This window comes from Gorilla gorilla, chromosome 12, assembly GCF_029281585.2.
Source record: "Gorilla gorilla gorilla isolate KB3781 chromosome 12, NHGRI_mGorGor1-v2.1_pri, whole genome shotgun sequence".
Taxonomy (NCBI): Eukaryota; Metazoa; Chordata; class Mammalia; order Primates; family Hominidae; genus Gorilla; species Gorilla gorilla.
The window spans coordinates 79,261,786-79,285,148 of record NC_073236.2 but is presented as its reverse complement, the minus strand read 5'-3'; the positions used below and the strand labels follow the sequence as shown (position 1 = coordinate 79,285,148).

The 23,363-nt window shown below is 42.7% G+C and overlaps 1 protein-coding gene across 20 annotated transcripts in view; it reads right to left on the bottom strand.

Moving 5' to 3' along the window:
- The window catches only part of BCL11A (BCL11 transcription factor A), a 102,431-nt gene that overhangs the window by 63,714 nt on the left and 15,354 nt on the right, over positions 1-23,363 (bottom strand). The window contains exon 2 of one of the 20 annotated variants that reach the window (XM_063695873.1): positions 1,435-7,711. The exons of 18 other annotated variants lie outside the window; for them this stretch is intronic. The gene's annotated coding sequence lies outside the window, so the exon portion shown is untranslated. Of the gene's footprint in view, positions 1-1,434; positions 7,712-12,479; positions 21,897-23,363 lie in introns of those variants that run through there. One more of the 20 variants, XM_063695874.1, reaches the window with a different exon arrangement.

Here is a 23,363-nt window from a genome sequence, read left to right as displayed (position 1 = left end):
CGTGCTCCTTCCCCAACACTGGCTTCCAGGTGAGCGAGACAGAATCTGCAAGCAGAGTTCACTGCTTGACCATGGGGTGAAAGCCACAAAGACACCACCAGCTATCCCAACCCCAACACTTTCACTTTTTCACTTTCTCCACAGGGAGGAAGGGGGAAATAAACTTGCCCAGACTCACACCTTCCCTGGACAGGGAGCTGGGGATCCATTCAAAGCCCGGTCTTTCTCTGTTCAATCAAGCAGCGTGAGCAAAGTACAGATTAAATACTACATATGAACCAGCATTATGTGAGGCACCAAGAAGGCACAAAAAATAAAACATGACTCCTGCCCTCCAAAAGGTTATAATTTGAGGAGGAGAAAATACACCCACGAGCCAATGTGAATACCACTGATCTCCTTTTAACTAATCCCAGAGTGACACCTCCTCCAAAGAAAGCCAAGTTGCTGACAGAGTCAGGCCTTCCTAGTTACCTAGAAAAATGGCCTGGGGAGGTCCAGCCCACTGGAAGGAGATACAGAAACAAGCCCTCCATAAATATCTGTGGGACCCAGCTACCTCTCTGAAACACAGCCCAGTGCTTTCAGGCAGGGAGAAAGTGGTGGTGGGTGGTGGACAGAGATGTGAGTGGACTGACACAGACATGTGGGCTTCCGAATGACTCTTGATCACCCAACTTTCCAGCTTCCCCATTTCTGCCCCTGACTTGAGTTCCCAGGCCACTCAACCCACTGTGAGGTCTTACTGTGGGGATTACCGAGTCACCACCAGACTGCGCAGAACAGGAAGTGAACAAGTCAATTCGAGAAAGATCCAATAAGGGAATATTCTCTGGGCACCGCTGGGCCAACACCCACGGAGGGGTCCTGGAATACAAATACCCTGGAGTCTGAAGGGCGGTGGCCCCTCTTCTCACCACTTCAATTATGTCTTCATTGAACTGGGGTATGAAAAAGGGAAGCAGGGATTGAAAATCTAGCCTTGTGGCCATAAGCCTGTGATGACTCATGCCAGCTTTGTGTGCTCTAAGATGCTTTCCCATGTCTGTAATGCTTTTCATATCATCCTACACACTCACTGTCACCTCTCCTCACCCCAGCACACAGAAAAGATGTGCTTATTATGTGCACTTAGGTTTTGTTGTACTATTAAACACAATGACCCACTCCTATTATTATAACACAGGTTTTGCTGGAAACTCAAAAAAGACTTGGCTCTGCTGGCTCACAGGGAATCTGGGCTCCGCTCTTCCAAAACCTTTGTTCTCCAGATGTCAGCGCAAAGTTATGAACAGCTCTCCCCCTGAGCTAACTTACCGAGCAGTAAGTGAGGCAAGAAAGGCCACTCACTATATTTCTCAGCCTCCATGAAGTCGTCACTGGGAGAGGAGCCAAGAGGGAGGGGGCACCTTAGGAGACAAGATCGTAACTCACCGTCATCCGGGGAAGTGGAGAGGAAGTCAGGGAACTCGTGTCAGGAGTGGAGAGCTAAGCTCAGTATGGACAAGGACAGAGAGGGGCACCTGGGATGGGAGAAATGTGGCATCAGGACAACTGGGAGTGAAAGTTTAACTGCCCTCAAAGATGGCTGACAAAGATCTAGCATTCCTAGTGGACACCAAGCTGAGCATGAGTCATCAATGAAGCACTGGTTTTTAAAAAAGCAAGCAGGACATAAGAGTGCAGACATAAGACTAAAGAATGTGGAAAACACTAAGATATCTTGCCATTGGACTCTGTAGTTATCAGACTAATGTTTGAGTAAAAGAGCTGGAAAACCAGCAGATTCTAAAGACAGGCATAGAAACAATAAATGGGTTACAAGATAATAGATCCATGAGTTCAGGTTCAGGAAAGAGATTATTTAGGAAGAAGAAGTGGCGGAGAATGGAATGAAGAATGTAAAATATGAAGCATTTCAGCCCAAAGCTGGTGATGAGATACTTTGTCATCACTGGAATGAAGAGGAAATGGGTTTAAAATGAAGCATAAGGGATCGAAGGTAGACAAAAGGAAGGATTTCCTGCGATTGAGAGGTGTCTTTAAAAATAGAACAAGGGTGGTGAGGAAGAGGTTGGGCTGGCCAATTCTGGAGGGCCATCTGCCCCTGAGAGGGTACACATTCCTTCACCACCCCAACTCCATCTACTCCATTATCTCCAGTTATCTGGATAAAAAAGCCAAGCTATTCCCTGGGCACACCATGTAAACCCCAGAAGGGCCACACTTTGGGAGCCCTAGCAGGAAAGGTGGTAGGAAGACCAGCCCCGAAAAAGGGCAGAGAAAACAGGGAAAGGAACAAGACAAGAAGAAAGGGCAAAGGACCATTCTCTGCAACAGCAGAGGTGATTGAGTGGTGGTTTTGTTGCTTGGGTTTTACCATGGGCTCCCCAGGTTAGCACTGCCACAAAAGCACCAGGCTCTTCAACAAAGCTCCAGTTAAGAAAAGCATTCCAGCCATCACCGATAAAAGCGTGAGTGCAAGTTCCTCTGCAAAGCACATGCGGGCCACCTCTGGCTCCTGCTGGCCATGGAGAGGCCGTGTGCGATTGGTACAGTCAGCCAGGAATGAAAGTGGGAAGCCCCAGGCTCTGGGCCAAGTCTACCACTGCCTAGCAAGTAGCCTCTGGCACACACTCCCCTCTTAGCCTCAACCTTTCTCATCTGTAAAATGACAGGGTTAATGATATGACTTCACAAGTCTATGTCTACATAGAAGATGCTCAATAAGTATTCACTTTGCCTTTCCACGAAGGAAACTATCTATGCTCAAAGAGCTGTGCTTTCTTCTATGATTCCTCAGAAACTCTTGTCGACTAGAGGAACAAGAACCTTACTCTAAAACCCAATTTTAGGGGAGGAGAGAAAATTTTTTAAAGACTTTAAATTAATTACTGAAGGCCAGGGGCATTTGCTTATGCCTATAATCTCAGAAATTTGGAAGGCCACAGAGGGAAGATTGCTTGAAGCTAGGAGTTCAAGACCAGCCTGGGCAACATAGCAAAACCCTGTCTCTACAAAAAGCTTAATAAATAAAATAAAATAATTGCTGAGATTTAGCTATCTTTTTAAAGAAAATATAAAATTTGGCCCAGTTTTTTATCTATCAAACCTAGACCTAAAATCATCTTGTCTCATTCCCTCTGTCAACATCTGCTGAGCTCTCATAATACACAAAACATCATAGATAAAGGAGTCACAGGATTAGACCTACCGTTCCATACCAGTGTGTTACAGCCTGTCATGAAGCAGACTCAGAGAATTTGGCTACTACTTAGTACTAACATTTAATTTAGTTTTAAAATGTCTGCGTTGGAGCAGATTCAGGATTATGCCTGTAAGATGACATTCCAACTCACCTGCATTTAAATATGATAAAGAGTGAGCAGAAGGGACCAGGTAAAAATGGCACATGGGAGGGCATCACACATGTGAATTTTAGCTTCCCACACGCAAAGGCATGGGGGGACAAGGCAGGAAGCATTGCTCTAGATCTGGGAATCACCACACACCAGAGAGGGCATGGGAGGTGACACACAAACCCAGCAGAGAACGTTGAGAAAGAGTTTTAAGAGCCTACTCATCATTAGAGTTCACTTAAAAGTCCATCCAGAATCAGAACGTGGGATGGGGTGCCCCAAGGCATTCCTGGGGGCCGGGAGTGGATTTTAAGGACTCATCAATTACTGTTCAAGTTCAAGTCAAGCTGGATGGACACCATCCACATGGTGCTGCTCGATGGGCAAAGATCAAGAGGCAGTCGTTCACCACCAGCCGTATTTCCTGGGGCTGCTTGTTACTGACATTCTGTCATTCAAGGTGGGTCCTGAAGCCACAGTAAGCACCAAATCTGCTCCCTACAATCCACAGCAAAAGGAGAGTTCCTTCTTTAAAAGAGCGATGGCACACATCTCTCAACTCTTGAGAGAAAATGGAGAGGAGTGGGATTTTTCAATCCTGATACCAGCAGGAAACAGGGAGTCTCTGGTAGGTAATACCAAACCAAGAAGCTTCTTTTCTCCCAAGTACACCAGGAACCCCTTTCAAATACAGGTGCTACAAAAAAAGAAGTAGGTGTGAAAGCGGGGCAAGAAAGGGAACCTGAGGACTATGCATGCTCTGTCTATGGGTATCAACACCTTTAAGGCATTTTGCGGTCTTTTTGATTCTATAACCTCCATATTGAGAGACATAAAACACAGAGCATTACACCTGTCAGGTGCTGGGCCCTGAACTATCTCCAGGCAGCTGAAAGTCAGTACATCAGCTTTTTAATGACGTGAAATTTAAAGATTAAAAACATGTTGGAACGCTTACTTTATGCAGTGCCAAAAATGTGTCTATAACCTGTAAGGAGAGATGGGTGTGGAACATCGTAGGAACAAGGTGACTGCACTCATGCTGCAGAGAAAAAATAAGGTCCTCACTTGCCTGCCTGCCTTCCTTCTTTCCTTACAAGAGAAATAGCTCCTGAAATCTGACGTGCTTTGCAACAGCAGTAAGTTGACGACTGGAGAAAGTGAGCCTGGAACCACTGGAATCTTGTAGATTTCTGAGGCCAGTTCTGTTCTGACACATGCAGCTGGGAGCCACTGGTTTAGGAATTCACGTGGGCATGGGACTGTGCTTATTCAGAAAGGGCTCCCAGTCACATCCTGTATTCTCCTAAATTACTCCAATGACAATGAAAACTCAGTGAAGACAAAGAGATCGTTTTCATAGGCATTGTCATTTGCCAATCCATAACTCAGGAATTCATGGCTATGCTTGGATAATTCTCTCTAGACTTGGAGTGTTAAAAGTTTGCACCTAGTTATTCTCCCCTCTCTCTGGCAGGAGAATCATGTCACTGGCAAGCAATTATTGTATCCTCTTCAAATAATTCGGCCTAAATTTTCATTTATGCCTGTATATTTATGCACAAATGTGTGTATGATATAGTATTATGGCTTCTTTTTCTGAAAATTGAAAAATTCAGAAAGCCAAAGATAATAGAATATACCTTGCGTGGCACATCCTTTAGGTAGGAATCAAAAATAATTGCAAAATTATTTATGCAGGAGTATTAAAATTTTCCTCAAAAGTTCCCAGGCAAATGGGTGCCTCTTTAATTTTCACCCTTACAATAAACTCTTCTGCAGGTTTTGTTTATTTTGAGGAAACATTTCACTTTTTTTTTCAAGACATGAGGTGTGAATGATGCAAAACAGTATTTGGATATGTAAACTGAATTATTTGCATAATGCATTACTAATCAGTGAGTATAAATTCTGGAGTCTGAGGACCTGAAATCAAATGCCACCAAATTTTTTAAAATCTAGATTATAAAAGTAAAGAGCATCACCCTTCGATGGGATAATGTACACATTTGCGTACACATTCGCATTCCGTTTATAAGAAGGAGAAATTATCCTCACAGAGTTTTCTGAGGAAAATTAAATAAGTGGCCTTTGATGTAAACTGCTTTGTTCTGACTCAACACTATGAGGCATAAGGTCCTAAATTCATAGGCACAACCACAGAAGCACCAAGGAGAGTGAAGATATTTGCATCAAAAAGAGCAGACAGTCCCCCACCCCCACCCCATGTTGGTCGCCTACGGAATCTACAGGAATCTGAAGGGGCAGCCAGACATTCTGCCTATACCACCCATCAGATCAGCCACCAACCGAACCAAAAACCACCCATGCCCTTCTCCAGTGGGTTCCCACCGGTGTTTTCGTGCAAGCTTAGCCCCTTCTTTGCAGAAAAAAAGATATTGATGTGCCAACAGTAGAAAGAAGAAAAAATTATTCCAGCTCTGTACACAACCTTTGTCAACCCAGCATGATAAAACCAAGTCTGGGAAACTATTTGTCTAAACACTTTTTGGAAAGGGATGAAATGGAGAGGAAAGGAAAAGGAAGTGTAGCCTAGTGGTCAGCACACACACACACACACACACACACACACACACACTCACACAAATCCTTGAGGGTGCCAGGTTACATTTCTACAACAGCTGCCTTCCATTGTCTACTGCCAGTGAAGCCAAACCAGCCTAAAATTTAATTTAATCTGCTGTAAACCCAAGTATCAGGCACTTAGATGGCAGCTAAAAGCGCCACTCTCAGATAACTGAGTGACACTTGCTAATAATAGCCTCTGTGTGAAGCGAGAGAGCACGGACATTTTGTAAAACCAGAGGGACCTGGGCCTGGGCCTGGGTCTGGGAATGGTGTGATGTGGTTAGGCCAGTCTCAGCTTCCAGGCAGCAGATACGGCAGAGACGAGGCCCACCATGGCTCTCGTGTGACGGGCTGCACGAAGCCCACCAGTGACCTAGCTTTCAAGTCACACAGCGACAGTCCTGGCTTTTGCTAACTAGAAGAACAAAATGCCCCTTTCCAGCTCTGCAGTTGCCACTCTGCTCCCTTTCATCTTCCATCTTGTGCCCCAGTCCTCCCTTAAAGGGAAGGCTGCTTAACCCTTGACGTGTTCTTTGTCCCCTTCTTTCTGAGAGTGTGGTCAATCTCCTCTCAGGCAAATCATCTTTCTCTAATAGCCAGGGCTCAAATGGCCAAAGAAAGGTCCCAAAGCCTTGTCTTCATAACACTACCAGCCAAGTGAGCATGTCCCAGCTGCTTCTTCCTGACCCCCACCACGAGGCACAGAGGCACCTGTGCTGAAACTCAAGCAAACGCCACATCTGACTCTGCCTCATGCACTGAAAAAGACAAGGGATCTCTGTTCTTCCAGGAGAATGGGGGACAGTGCACAGTACAGACCCTGAAATGGCCCCTTCACAGTGAACTTCCCAGATACAAGACTTGAGCTCACAGGTACTTTCTTGCCCATATGACACTTGTCCCCTTGCTACCTCTGACCCAAACCCTTGGTGAAGAAACAACACCAACTAAACAAGGCCATACTGCTCTCCATCAGTCAGGCAATACCTTTATTTTCTGGAAAAATCTCAAATACTACAAAAGTAGAGAGAATGTTATAAATCAGTCCCCAAGTCCACATCTTCCAGCTCCAACCACCACAGCTCACAGTCGTTCTTGTCTTCTGTAACCCTATCGCCTCCCTAGCCCATTTTATTATTTAAGTTGATCCCAGACATCATATCATTTCATCAGTAAACACCTCTGTATGTATTTTTTAAACATGGGAACTCTTTTTTTTTCTTTTAAATACAACCACAAAACCATTATCACACCTAAAAATAATAAAGTCACAAATAAAGTCCCGTATTACCAAATAGGGGAGTTATTTTAAACTCAGAAATACTTCTTTCCATCTGGGTCATGTTTTGGAGGATCCCTTCCAGTGAGGTTCAAGACTGAAGCTGCCAAGAAAAGCTTCAGAGAATCACACTCTCTAAAAAGGGCCTTGCGTAAAGCCACCTTGCATGTCAGCCCAAGCTCCTGCCCCTTGCAGTCCTTTGCCCTATTCAGGGCTGAATGCACCCTCTGAGAGTCTCTGTGACAATCCTCCCACATCGACTGCCCCACAGGCCCTGAGTCTCCCTCACTCCCCACCATGTGGCCCATCACCACATCCGACAAGCAGGTGCACTCCCAGTGTTCAGAACTGGAATTCATTTGTCTTGGAAGAAAGTGTTCTCCTGGACGGTTCTGCACAGAATTCATTCACAGAGCATGTCTTGGATATACAGCTGACTAGATATGTCAGTTATGTTCCAAATGGGTTTTCACAGGTCAAGGTTCTGCAGGCAAGAGCAAATACTATTTTTAGACAGGATAAGGTCACAATGCTTTTAGAGACAGTGAGGTCTACAATAAAACCTATTGATCAGCCTCTGGAACTAGTGCTCCAGAGAGACACAGAGATTGAAACAAAAATTGCCTGGCCGTTTTCTCTGTAGGCTCTGTGGGTAAAAGCTTGTTGGACTTAATATCTTTCAGGATATAAAATAAGTAAGAAGTAACTGTGTACAGATTACTGAAGTCCATTTAACCAGATGCAGAGGCAGGTCACAGAAAATACACTCATGGCAGAACCGTAAAGAAGGGAGATTTCAAGGCAACACGTGTTGCAACCTAGAGAAAGAATAAACACCAGTCTTCTCAACTCAGGGGAGGCACAAAGGACAGCCTGCCATCCAGGATTCCTGCTTGGGACTGTTGCTCCTAAATTTGCCACTATGATCCTCAATCCAGCGCTATGTGAACAACAGACTTTCAGATAAATAGTATGGAGATAATTTGCTTAAGTCAGATTTTGATGAAAAGTGGTTTCTACATGGACAGCTTTCAAAAACTTCTATATTGATTTGATGGAATCATGGTGAATTCTAAAGAATTTCCTATTCTCTCTCTCTCCCTTTCTACACACACACAGGCACACAACTATATATATATTCATACATGCATATACGTATGTATATATGTAGTATGTACATATGTATGTGTGTATATAGATGCACATGTATATATGCTTTATCTTATGATGACAGTGTTGATGTGTTTGGGGATTTTTTTTTTTCAAAAAGAGTTAATAAGCCTTTTATAGGTGTACCACACAAGACTCCAGTAAGCAAAATCATTCACTGCCAGGCAAAACTTGAGAAATAAATTTAGAAATCATACGAGCACACAGGAGCTCAATCAAGTAAACGAATCACCAAGGCACAGAAAGTCACTGGAAAATTACTTAACTAGCCCAAACGTTCAAGAATTGACCAAGGTTTTAGCAGTAAGCCCTAAATAATTTATTTAAGCCAAATAGCTTTAAGCACAGACATTAATATAATGGACTATCCCATCTTAAACTTCAGCCAGAGATCTAAAACTTTGAAGTCAATTATGTTCCCATAAATACCTCTCCATTATCAGGCGTGCTTTATTGTTTTAGAGACTCGGGACCAAAGGAACTAGTGTGAAAACTGGAGGGTATCTTCATTTATCATCCGCTCCCATTTCGCAAACAAAATATGCCATGGTAAATATAATCTATATATCACATTGTGACACAGCTGACCGCATTAGTGAGCCAAGACTGTCCTAGCGGCAGCTTCCTATCATACATTAACAATACAATGGCTGATACATTTGCACAACACAATAAGAGGTGGGGGAGAAGAGAGAACATTGGGCTATGAAATCCTAAACTTCATGTCTGAATACATAATTTTGTCACCTATCTCTGGCATGAATGTTATCATGCTTTTATTTCAGGTAATAATGGAAGGGGAAAGTAGAGCCTCTGGGGGGCTGCCATTCATTCGGCCTGTTATTTGCTTTTGGGTTGGGTTAGGGCTAAACTTTATGTTCCTTGTTTTTGTTTTGTTTTTTTTTCTTTTTTCTTGTTTTTTAAGATTTTATTTTTTTACCAGAGATAGAAGAGCATGCAAAATCAGAAACAGCTGATTACCAGTGCCCTTACAGAGCATGCCTATTAAAAATCCCCAAAACATTATAAATTAAAGAGGCAGTAATTTAAATAAATTACTTTTTTATTGAAGCTATAGATCTCAAGAGTGCCTGTGTCCTACAAGGAACACATATTTCACAACTGATTCATTTGCCCCTTACTCTGAGCACATGGGATAATAAAAGAAAGTTTTAGATCATCATTATCCAAAGGATAACTTTGAATGCCCTTTTTCAGCATGCTTCTGAAAACATCATTTCATATCTCATTCAATGCCACATATAAATGGTATTTGCTGGACAGTGTGGAAAACAGAAACATCCGTGCTAAAAGCCAATGGTAAACACCAAGTTTAAAAAATGGATTGCAAAGATCGCATGTCCCAGAACAGGCCATATGCTTTTACCTACATGATGAATAAAAAAAGAACATTTTCCCTCAATTTATGCTGTCTTCAACACTAACAGAGGGAGAGTTCTTCTAAACATGTTGCATCGGATGCCTTTAACAAGCAAAAATTCCTAACTCCAGGGACTCAGCATATGTAGGCTATGTCCATACAGAGAAACCAGCTTTTGGGAGGAGGAAGGAGGAAAATATCACTGAATTCAGTCAGTTAATTGAATTTAAAATACCTGGTTGTTTGAATTCAACTATTTCTTTTTCAAAAACGTACTTCTATTTTGATGTAGTTACATTTGCCCAAAAAAGCAAACTTGGAGAAAATACACATTACATTCTTTGGAGTTTTTCAAAAAAAACAGCTTGCAACAATTAAAAGATGGAGAAATCTTGTAAGGCTGGAAACTTCTGTGAATTATCACCATTCCATTATACTGCACTTCAGTTTTGCTTCCAGCAATTTGAAAGATGCCTTTAAGCTTTCTGTTGGGGAATCACGAATCCAAGCCTTAATCTCCACCATAGCTTCCATCTTTGAGGCAAATCAAGAAAATAATATTCTGCTGTCTTTGCAGGTGAGCCCCATTCAGCAACTAGATTCCAAAAAATAGCAGGGAGAAAACTGGTCAGTGGTGTTCATACTATGCTAGAACATCATGGGGACTTAGAGACCCACCCAGTCCAAACTATCTATTTTACCTACTTTACAAGACAAGGAAACAAATGCTAACAGGTGAAGGGAGCCCAAAATCTCACAGCATGATACAATAAGGGTCAGAACCCAGGTGTCCTGGTTTTCAGATCAGTGTCTCTCTGTTAACACTAATATTCAAAGTTTGGTTCTGGAAAATCTGTAATGCCCAAAAGACCTTAAATGCCCTCCCCCCAAACCAGTCTTGGTAATTTCTCCATGGCTTTCACAGAAGGGTAAATGTCTAGTTGGAAGGCCTTTACTAATTTTTATGTTATCTTCTTCCTTCATTCGTGTTTGGTAATCAAAAATAGTTTATCATAATGCTCTCAATTGGAAGGTCTTCATACTACAGGCAGATACTGTTATTTTCTGGTAGAGGATGGCAGCAGGGCTGGGAAAAAAGAATGTGGTTTTTTTCTAACCACGGTAGGTTTTTTCTATAACAATGATTTCACTTTCTAGATATAAAACAGGCATGGTTTCTCTCACCCTGAACTTCTGCAAAATCTAGATTTGATCAAATTCAGAAACTGGTGATTTGATCAAATTCAGAATCCCATATTTTGGGATGATGTGTTCTAGCAGAAAGCTATTGGTTGGCTATATTTTGCTCTTTCTTCCCCAAAAGATTTTTAAATAGTTTTCATCTTTAAAAGGATTTCAACTTCAGATTGTGCCCATGCCAAAGTCTCTATATATCTAATCAATCAATAAATAAGACAAACAAACCAGCATATGTTTATCCTTTACCATTTGGGAAGTGTACATTAATTACTGCAGATTGTCTCCTATGCATCTCCCCCCACCCCCTCTGCATCGCAGACAGCAGTGCTCAAAAGGGTCCGCAAAATAAAAATGTATCGGGTAATTAAATGGATATTTATAATTAGAACTTAATAATTTGCATCAGGGACAAATGAGCTCTGATTTTAATCTGCAGCGCATTTAGATTAGCCCAAAGATAGTGTAATTTGATGGTTTATAGGCCTCCTCTCGGATTATGAAACAATACCAAGCCTTCAAGTGCAGTGTGTCTATGTCAGGAGTGTGTTAAAGAAGAAGATGCAATGAAAATGTTTGACAACGTGAAAGCAGCCATAAATTACATGACAACTGTGTAAAAGTCATGATGAAACAAATAAAGGGCTGACCTATAATGCGTCTGATTCATTGTGACACACACAACTCCCTGCGCTAATCTCTGCCCAGCCAACGCATTCTTAAGCGGGGAACTACTTAGCACCAGGAACGCTGTAAATTATCACTAGTCAACAGCATTGATTTTTAGTCGACATTTCAATCAGGTTGAAGTAGAAATACTACCCGGCTCATCCAACAGCCTCTTAACCAGTCCACTGCCCCTCTGAGGTCTCCCCGGTTATGGCTTTGTTAAATTTCCATTGCTCTCACCATTCGATATTTATTGTAGCTTTGCCACATCCAGGCACTTGGCCTGAAGGGTCACCGGCCTGCCTCTTGGGACACTAAATTTGTGCTTACCTAACGAAGGCAGAAACAGAAAAAGAAAAAGAAACAAAAGGCCATCATCAGAGATGTGGCCTGATTTTCACTGATTTTCAAGGGAAGAGAAGGAAAACTAGGGGGTGCAAGCGAGGGAAATAAGAAGGGTTCTAAAGCCATGATACGCCTTTTATCATTTAAGCTTTATCATTTCAGTCTAGGAGACCCAGCAAATAAAACTAAGAGCTTCTCTTCCAGGGTGACAAGGGAGAACCACTACACTCTTGACCCAAGGGTATGTAGAGACAATGAAGAGGGCCAAGAGAAGGGGTGAGGGGGAAGGGCTTGCATGACCTCCATTGAGGACGTCCATGCCCCGGGACAGAGTGCGAAGTAAAAGTGAAGCTTTGGAGCTCTTGACCCACATGGATTCTCAGCAGCCACCTCCATCCCACCTCAAACTCAGAAGACAACCTGGATGTGACAGACAACTTCTTTGTGATGGATCTGAACAGCCTCCCTTGGTTCTAGCAGAAGGACTTACCAAGTGAGCAGAGCTCCCATCCGATACTCGCCAGTGCTGAGGCCAACTCTTCCACTCCTCCCACGGGGCCTCCACATGAAGTAGGCGCTTCTCAACTACCAAATGATTCTGAAATTCTATCAGTGGAGGTCTATGTTAGCCTGGCCAATTTGAAAGGATGGAGAATACAGGAAAACAGTAACATTTGGTTTTGGAATACATTGTGTAATCCATCTGCAACGAACCTCAGGTCTTGCTTCAGCAAATATTAACAGTGTCAGGGCAGCCTGTGGAGTGACTGGGAGAGGCCACCACGCAGCTGAAAACTTGCCTCTGGGGAAGCCACATGCGGATCATATGGAGCTGTTGACTGCAGTTTCCATTCAAAACTTCCCTCAAGTTTCCAGCACGCCTTCCGGACTTGCCTTACCACAGCCTTGTTCAGCCAGAAATGAAAACCTCCTCGAAGCAGATTATGACCCCCCAGAACCCATCGTCCTCAGAAGCACCACTGCCACGCACACTCACTCACACTCAGTCTCTCCCTCCCTGTATAATTCTGATTCTCCCCAGCCTTTGAAGGTACGATCCGAGAAGTAAATGCCACAGAGACAACACACAGAACTGCTGCAGGCCAAGCCTCACCACTTCTTAAAAGTCCGAGCTTGGTTTCTCATTCAGCCCACTGCAGTCTCCTGACCAAGCCACACACAAACAGTAAAACCTCCTCCCTCTGTTTCTCAGGACCCTCACTCGATTTCGGGCTCATTCTGGACAGATGGGGAAATGACTACTTGCAAAGCAGGATTCCTTACATTGCAACTTTTCCCAACAGCTCTGTGCTCCTTCAATATGCCCAGAACTGGAGGGGAACATTCTTCTCTTTCCCAGAAGATTGAAAAACTTGACCACAGAACCCATGGGAGGGACAACTGTCCAGCACCAGAGCTTCCTGCCCAGTTGTTGCCTGGCACCGCTGAAGAAAGCTGCACACGTACTGAAGAGGTAGCAGAGGGTGGCAGCCACAGGCCAAAGGATTGAACAACTGTGGACCCTCAGGGAAGTCATTTAACCCTTGATGAACCCCAATTTCCTCCTCTACCAAATGAGGCTAATGGGAGTGTTTCCTTTCTGAGGTTGTTGTGGGATGGAATATCAATGTGTCAGACACATGGTAATGACAACAGCAATTCTGGAGGTGCAGCCCCCAGAGCGAGTAATGTCTGTGCTTTCCCTCATTTACTTCTCACATGGACTCTATAAGGTAAGGGACCTTGAGTTGTCTCCATTTCACAGAGAGGTGAAATGATTCCCTCAGACTCTCCCAACCAGCTAGCAGTAACATAGAAATCTGAACCCAGAGTAACTGTGTCACACACCCAGGCAGGCACAAGCCTCTCGTAAGGCAACACACGTCTATGGGGAGAGGGGACTCCCACCCACTGAGGGAGCTGCCACCAGAAACATAATGAGACCCTGAGCTCTTTAGACCCCCACCTGCCCTGCTCTTCTCTCATCCCAACCTGCTCACCCCATAATGGGGGAACTACTTTGAGACCTCAGGAGCACACAGCTCCAAGCCATGAGTCATAACCGTAACAGTAATGAGCTTTTGTGACATGTTTTACCATGTGCCCAGCACTGAGCCCAGCGCCCCCACATGCTCTCATAGGATGCTCAAAGGCCCTATGAGGCAAGCCCCGTGATTCCCCCCACTTTACAGATTGAGGAAGCGGAGGCTTAGGGAATGAAATCTGCCCAAGGTTGCACAACTAGAAATGGTATTACTTCTTTACCCTCAGCCTAAACCATTTTATTTGGTGTAATCAAAGAGAAGAAGAAAAGAAAGAAGATACATCATATGTCAAGGGCATATTTCCCCTCTTTCTGTCCCTCCTCCCTTTCTTACCAGCTCAGGTTACAAAGACATCTAGGTGGGAGAGAAGACTGCCTCTAAGGGCTTGGCTGAGTTGGCGGGCGGGAGCGGGGGCAGGTATCCATGGGATAAACCCAGAAGCCCCCAAATTTTCCCAGTTTTTATTTGCTACTAGAAAAGGAGAAGGAAATCCTGCCTCCCTTATGAGGCCTCAGCCAGGGGAAGTAAATGTGATTTTATCACATTTTATATAGATGTGCACAATGGTGCCTTTTCAAGTCTATGATGGGAAAAATATTTTTTATTGTGTGAATATCATTTCAGACAGGTCCCCAAACCACTTGAAAGCCCTGGTGTCCCCTAGGTGGGATTCTATGAACCCAGCTTTAGCCCCAGCAGCTCCTCTGGTGGGAACTAGAACATACCTCCTGCCAGTTAGTAACAGGGAAATTCAATTACTTCGCCACTTGTGGCAGGAGGGCAAAGACTGCACATTAAAAGAGCTAAAAATGTCAGGAAGTTATTGGGATGATGACTCTTGCTTGCCAACATTCATATATGAATGCATAATGTCACAATAAACTAAAAAACACAGGAAGAGGCCAAGAAGATAAGAAAATCGAGAACAAAACAAGCCCAAACACATGGGTTTGCCATCGGTCATGCCCAGGAAAGGCTGCGCCTCTAACAAGAGCACCTTTTCCCCACCCCTGGCCTTTCTTGAGCCTTCCTTGAGCCTTCCTTGCATATTATCGTTCTCAGCCACCGACAGCTTAATTCACAGGCCCCTTGCAACAAGTTAAACTTCAGCCATTTAAAAAAAAAAAAAAAAAAAGAGTTTCCACTGATTTCTTACCTGCACACGCAGGCACGCCAGCCACGCCCCACCCCACTGCACCACGAGCTCTCACACCTGGTCGCCTGAACACAACCAAACCCTTCCCATCTGGCCCTCAGGTTACTGGCGTTATCACAACTCTTTTTTTCCCAACGGCAAGCCAGGAAAGATGATAGAACCCGCATATGTAGCCAAAAGACTGGCCTCAACTGGTTCAGAGGAGGGAAAAAATTGAGCTGTGCGTCTCTTTATTTTTTTTATTTTTTATTTTTTTGCCTTTAGCCAAAAGACCAGGGAGCATTTGATGTACAGTCAGCAGGTATTTAAAAAAGAAAGAAAGAAAAAGGAAAAAAAACCACTGAAAAGGCTTGGCTGCACTGGGGCCCTGACACGCTCTCATCTAAAGCCTGGCCCTCGGCCAAGTTCATCTGTTAATGGACAACCACAATCAGGGCCTGCACCTCCCCCACCTCCCACTACCCCTCCCGAGTCTTCTCTGTTCTCCTACCTCTTTCGAGCTCCTAAAAACTAGACATCGATTATGTCTGCGCTTTTCCCTTTCTATTCAAGATAAACAAAGTGCTTCAAGTTCAGGGCGCACCCTGGGACCCCTGACAAAACAATCTATCATTCTGTCTGCTAAACCAGTCTGGCTACACCATGGCCAGGGAGAGTAACGCTCCCAATGTACAATTTTCCCTTTGTGCTCCTTCCCTCTTGCCACTAACCTCTTTTCTTTACCACCTTCTCCGGAGCAGATGGACTTGACCACTTTGCTTAAGCCCCTCCTGGCAACCTCAGAAATTAGAGAGAAAAAAAAAAAGAGCTCCTGGCTACCCTACTCCGGTCCAGGTTTTTCTCCTCCCTCTGTGTTGCCCGACGGTCCTGCACACACAGACACAAATCCCGTTGGACCCACAGAATCTTTTCGACCCTCTCACACTGACACTAAACCAGAAAATAAATTAAATACTGGGACTGCCCCCTCCTTTGCGTTCTGCAAGAATATTTTAAGTGAGTTTTGTTTTAAATCATATCCATTAATTTACCCTGACTTGCAATTAAATGCAAGTCCACTTTTTACAACCAGTACGGAATGCATTAATTATAACTACAAATGGTCAAATGAGAGCAAGGTCCGTCCAAAAAATATTAATAAAATACATAATAAATAATATTAATGAAACAAAAATAGATTCATAAGCCTTGGCCAGGGCTTTTATTATTTCATGCAAGGGGAAAGTCCAGCCAATGAAACTTGCTCCATACACTTTGGCAGGACTCAGACCAACCACTACCATTAAACTCAAGAGCGTGTTTTGGCAGTGCCCTGGCATTGGGGGGCCCTGTGCAGACACCACCAGGAGACGCTGACCCCAGTACCCAAGGCAGGGTCCATAACGTCTTATTCAGCCTTCCCATGTGGTCGGGAAGTTACCCACAGGCTGCTTCCCTCTTCCTAACCACCCTCTCTGCCGGCTGCAGCTGTTCTGTCAGTGTCCACCCTGCCCCTCAAAGGACAAATGAAATCCCCCAGACCTAGTGGGAAATAAGCCCACCTAAATGAAGGACTCAAGACTAGGGCACCATGAGCATCTGGGTTAAGGCTCGGAATCCTGCACCAGCGTTGGAAGCTGCCTTTGTTCCTGCCACACCGCCGGGCCCCTGCTAACCTGTCTCCACAACACTCAGCCTCACGCCTCACCCCAGCACTCCCTGCCTCTGCCCCTCCCCCCAAATCCAACACACCCACCGCACAATCGAATCTAATTAAGATCAGGAAGAAATTTGCATTTTCTTTTCACTGTACCCCCAGTAATCACAGAAGTTCTTCAAATTTTGAGAATTTTGTTCCTCTGCTAATTATTTCCCTCATTTTGCATTTCAAGGCACAAAGACAGTCTATCTCACTGGTGGTCTATTAATAGTTTGAAGTTTTGAGCGTCAGAAGGTGGTTGTTGCTTTTTGGTTTTTGGGTTTTTTTTTTCCTTTTAAAACTATTCTGTCATTTCCAGTTTTGTAAAAAGGTTTTGTTTTGTTTTGCTTTGTTTTTTGTTTTTTTGTTTTTCTTTTTTTGGTGGTGGTGGCGTTAATGTTTCTTCAGAAAGACAGCTTCTGGGCCATTCTGGGTATTATGATTTGGTTTCCCCCTTACAATAGTTACTCTCTGCCTGGTTTACTGATTTACAGAACCTTGGTATGTGAATGGCGAAAAAGAAAAAAAAGGAAAGAAAAAAAGAAAATTCCTTGGCATAAGTATATGTTTGCTGATCAAATTTCAGATCATGTGTTGTTCATTATTATGACTTTACTTGAAAAACAGTTTGCCACAGTGAGATGGATTCACTTATACACTTTCTACCCCTCCACTCCCTTTAAGTACTTCGAAAAACAGTACAATTTTTTTAAAGGTAGATTTAAAGCATTAACTGGTTTGGATTAAAACAATGTTTCACCATCTGTAAATTCCCTGAAAATACATTTTCAAAAGACTTATGCAAAGCCACATGATTTTGAAGGAGCTAATGAGATTGTCCCACCAACAAAATTTAATGGTGACTTAAGAAATTCTAATACTTTTCATTTACTTCCTGTAGAATTATTTGTGTACTTGACATTTATACAGTTTCTCCATTATATAACAATCTACCCTGGGTACACTAGATTATGCCAATCTATTAGAATGAAATTTGTACTCCATATAAGCAGAAGTTTCCAGTCGCTTTTGACTTACCATTATGTTTCAATGTAAAGTGTTATTATAGCAGAGTATAAAGCACAGCTCCTCCATGCTCACGTTTTTAACTCTAATACTGTAATCTTTCTTGCTGCTTCTAGGGCTGTGTCAGTGTTTACATTCCTGGAAGTTAAATAAACCGACATGGCAAAACTCCTGGATAGACTGAATAATAAGGCTTGTGATGACTAAATTGTTTACTTTTTACCTTGTTAGGATCCCTTTCTTGTAAAGTTTGGGGGAGAGAGAGAGGAGAGAAAGAGAGAAGGAATGAAGGGGGTGATGCAAGATAGAAGGAGAGAGATTTATACACTGGCTTCCATATGTCACAAAGACCTTCCTATCCACAGCCAACGCGACTGAAGCAGCATGCATAAGTTAGTGTTGCTTGTTTTGTTTTCTTAAATACCAGGTCAGCTGAATACCCCTTTCTCCACTGCCCACTCAGCCCCACATAAAGTATGAAGATTTTTTTTGACCATTTTCAAATAGCAAATTATCCATTAGATTTCATCATATCTTAGTAAAGCAATTACATCAAGAAAATGATAGTGCGTGTGGAATCAATTATGCATGCAGTTGGCCGGAGACCAAAGGCTGTGAAGTCGGAGAGGGCAGAATCGCTCGACACACACAAATAAAAAGCCCCTGGATCTCACAGATGGACCCCATCAGTTCATCTTACTGCCTAAAAAGTTCATGCACTTAATAATTTATTTGTGTTCTGGATACTGTTTCCCAGCTGAATATTAACAACTTTAAACTGAAGCATGCTTTTAGCATGGTATGGATGGAAGTCACGGTAGGGCAGTGCTAGGTCCCTGGGAGGTTAAAATTATAGCTATGTTTCTTACACATTGTTCATTTTCCATCACAATTTATTTTCTTTCATTAAACATTCGTTTTAATCAGAATATCAGTTACAGTGTTCTGATTCTGCTTGTTAACCAGTGATAAACTCATAAACCAAAGATGAACATCAATAATAGAACACAGGTTATTCAACAGCAAAGGCAAACACCAAAATCACAGGCTCTCAAAAATCGGAAACCGTTAGCACCTTGTTTTCACCACCAGGGCACTCGTGTACCTTGAGGGAGACACTGGGAACCCAGGGAGCCTGGAGACCAGGATATACTTTGGTGATGAGGGGAGGACACATTGTAGCTTAGAGCAGCAGCTGAATGAGAAAACTTACTTGATCTAAAAGATAAAAGAGTCAGCCAAACCCAGGCCCAAGTCCTTTAGGTGCCAGCCATCTATCTAAAGAAGAAACCTAAAGCATTGTTAGAAAGGTTTGTAGTTCTGTAGCCTTCCCTCTTCCAAAGGAGGAACCTGATGTCTTAATACACTAGAATAGCCAAGGCTTCCTGACATCAAACTGCTAACAATAAAACTGCCCTGCAATGTTCGTGGGGAACAGAAACAGGCAATACATATTTCTCTATGTATCTGGAAGTGCCTCAATCATATACTTAAATTTTACAGTCTTCTCCCCAAATGAGAACGATTTCCAGCCAACACGTTCACAAACTGTACTTAACGTTAAAAGAAAACGGATAAAACATATGTAATTACTCAAGGTTAGACTTCTAATTCCTCAATTCACTAAAGGAAACTTGGCAAGAAGATGCATCATTTTGCTCCTTTCTACTGGGGCATCTGAGGAGGAGAGCCACTGAGGCAGCTAATACACAAAACATGATCAAAAGTGATTAACAACAGCTTCATATGCAAATTACATTAATGAAGGAGTGCAAAGTCATCATGTAAATTAAATATGTCAAATCTCTTGGTGAACTTTCAATCTTGAGAAGAAAAAACACTGCTTTAATTTTTTTACATCATCAATTTTGCAAGATTGAAAATCTAAGAATCTTGGTGCTATAAACAATTTTCACCTTTTTTTTCTCCTTCAGCAGGCTGACAGGCCAGCCTGATGTGCACCGAATGTACATGTTAATAGGCCAATCAAAAATGCAAAACAATTCGCAATTACTGGAAGGACCTAATGGTCATTAGAATTTACAACTAGGTAATGAACTGAAGTCTGCCCACACCATGCATATTCATAAAGCAATTTAGCCTTTGAAGATTAAAGAAGTGCTTAAAATTCAAATGAGCTTTAGCAAATTATCAGTAAGATTCATCCAAAAAGCAAAGGGTTTTTCTTCCTATGATTTCCTCATTTTTTTAATGCAAAATTGTTATATCTTCCAGACTGAGCTTAAACTAAACATAGAGCTTCTAGTCAAGCCAAAGGGGCTAAGAGACAAACAGAGGCTGCAAACATCGTCACGGACTTTGTTCATAAAACTAAGCCCTTAAGAGCCAAACCTATCTCTAAACATGGTAATTTATCAAAAACAGCCCAGAGTCGCTCATAGGCAATACTGCATAGTCCTCCAACAGAACAGATTAACTCGAGTCCCTCCACCCTTCCAAAAAGCCTTTTCCCCCTCAAGTTGTCTCTCCTGTGTAAACATCCACTGTGGTATAAAAACAGCTTTTTCATTGGCTTGGAGTGGCATTAATTTTAGAAGTTTCTGCTTCCAAAGGGAAACCAGCAAGAAAGGAGAGGCACAGGAGGGAGAGGAGCAAGGTCTGGTTTACTTCTGAGGAGCGCAAATCCTGTTGCTTGAGATTTGCCTTTCTGATTTCCTCCATTCAGCACCAGCCGCATTTAATCCATGGTGAACGGGTCATGCAGACATCAGCTGACATTCAGAAAGTTATGGTGTCCACCCACCACCACCATCCCACCCCAGTTATTAGAGAGTATCGTGGGAACCTGGATTTGCAGGCTTTCCAATTACTAGTCTGGAGAAGAATCCTTTGCTTGAATGCTAACTCACACCTTGCTAACCTCCTGACATTTAAAAAATTCTAGTGACAGAATTCCCAATGAACTCCTCCTCTTCCTCCCAACCCCAACCTCTCCAACCCAGGTGAAAGCAAGAAAGTATATGTTAAGTCCTATCTCAGCTGGTGTGCAAGTCAGACTGAGAATAACAGCTTCGAAAGGCCACGTGTCCGAGCTTACCGCTCCACTGCTAGACCCAAAAGCTCTCTGCTGTGGGGATTTCATTTGAACTGCTATCGAAGAATATTCCAAGAACCTCTCTCCGCATCCTTCTCCCCCTCTCTCCCCCAGACTCAGACTTTCTCCTAGAGTTGATCTTACCAGAAATGTGGATATTATCAAGGAAATCGGAAAGAGAAGGGAGAAAAATCTCAGGTACTACCCCCTGATTTCTTAACTCTCTTATCCTTGGGCCCTGCTCAGAAATGTGCCACATTTTAACATTTATTAGAAAGGATAGGATGCAGAGCTGCATGGAACCCACATCCACAACCATCTGTATGAGCCACAGGTCCACAGTCCTGACCAATTCCGTTTGACACTAATGTTACTCTACATGAGTAGAGTTCAATGAGGGTTGATATGGGATGTGACAGGGCAAATCAGAATTAGATTAAAAACAAAAGTTTAGAAACCGATGCTACACTACAGAGCAAATGGGACTTGAAGGCCAAATTTCCCCTAACTGCGTTCAAGTGATTTTCCCAATTAGAGCGTTTGCCTGCCACCCCCCTGCTGGCAACACCGCAATCACATCAGAAAGTAAAGTGGAATGCATATAGGAAGTCTTGAGATATTCCTCTTTAAATACAATACCTATATACTTAATATATAGCAATTAACTTCTGGTCAGCAGTGTGCAGGCAGCAGGCTGCCCCAAGCAGATAGGAGGGGAGGGGGACCCAGAGCTGGGACAAGCACAAAAGACAGGTCCAACAACAATGCCTGCTGTCAGCAGCTGAATTATTTTTATACAGGAATTTTTATCTCTATTGTACAAACAAGTACGTGTCTGTGCTGACTTGTTAAGCAATCCACTTGTATGTAGAATAAGATTTTTTTTCTTTCTTGCTACCAGTCACACAGCTCCAAGATCAGAAGAAATACATAGTCTTTGAAGCTGCTCAAATGTTTTAGTTAAAAGGACAGCAGTTGTTTTCAAAGATCCAAGAGTATCTTTATCAGAATTAAATTTTTCCTTATTGATTTTTTTCTCCTTAACATAACAAAAACATAACATGAGAAGGTTACGATTTATTATTAAAATTTTTTTCAGCCTTTAAATCATTCTTCAGTAGCCAATGTTCAGTTTTAAATGTAAAGGAATAATTTTTTTTTTAAATATTAGGGTGTGATGGAGTAGGAGAGAGAAACTCATGAGATTTAAGATTTAACATTGGTTAATGCATTGTTTTAACTGGAAACTGAAAGGATCGGGGCAGGGGAGTTAAAATGGGGAGTAAATGGTTCACTGAGGGGTTCCCCCCCTAAATGTAAATAAATCATAAAATCATGGTATACCTTGAGTTGGTGAAGGAGAATACTTCAGGTTTGGTTCTCTTAGTTTTTTGAGGTTTGTTTTTGTTTGGGGAGGTGCAGGGATTGGACAAATATTAAAACTCTGTATTTAAAATGTACAGGATCAGACTTGGCACACAGTGCTTTGTGCTCCAACATAAGAATCCAAGCTACACTTTATTTCCCTAAAAATTAACAGATGTGATTTCCTTGCAGCCTTTTTATGCATCATTACATATTAAGAAAATGAACAACTGATGAATATAAATTTAAATGCCCTGATGCTTAGCAAAAAGCTTCCTTGTGTTTTTTAGAAAGTTCAAAAAGCAAATAGAAAGGCGAGGTAGGTATACAACAGCACTGGTTTTCTTTTTGAAGGCACCCTTGCAGGTTTCACAATAATTCCATTCTTTATTTTAATGGGAGTTTTTAATTAGTGGATTTGCCTCTATCTAAAACTAAAATCAAATTGTAGGTGCAATTGTTCATTGGCAATGCTAACAACAGTGAGAATACAAACAAAAACTCATTGTGAGTGACCAAAGGTCCCCAGGTATCCCCTTCATCAACATACCTGCTCCAGGTTCCCACTGGGAATTCCCTGGCGGAGACCGATTCAGTTCTGAATAACATGCTGCCAGCCCTATCTGGAAAAGGGTGTGCAAGGCACCTTCTCGCCTCTTTTACAGGAAGTTTAAACCTGATCATCTCACCTTTAGGTATATATAATTTGTTGTTTAGCACTCTGAGAACTTGGTATTTTATCTATCTAAAGAGATCAAAAAGGGCAAAAGATGGAGCAAGCTGAGGCCCAGCCTAGCTCTGGTGCACACGTCAATCGTGCACTGCGCGTTGCCTTAGAGGAGCAACCTGTGCAGGTAAATCTTCCAGCAGCATTGCATCAGATCCGCTCACATCAGTCTCCAGGGTGAGCCAAGAGATGACACTTCAGTTCCCTGTCTGCAAACTTCTAATTCGCCAGTTCTTAGCAGCTTATTTTTCCAAGTGTTTTGTTTCAGGAAACGTGTATTTTTCTTTATACGTTTTGTGGATCTACCACAACTGCTTCTGAC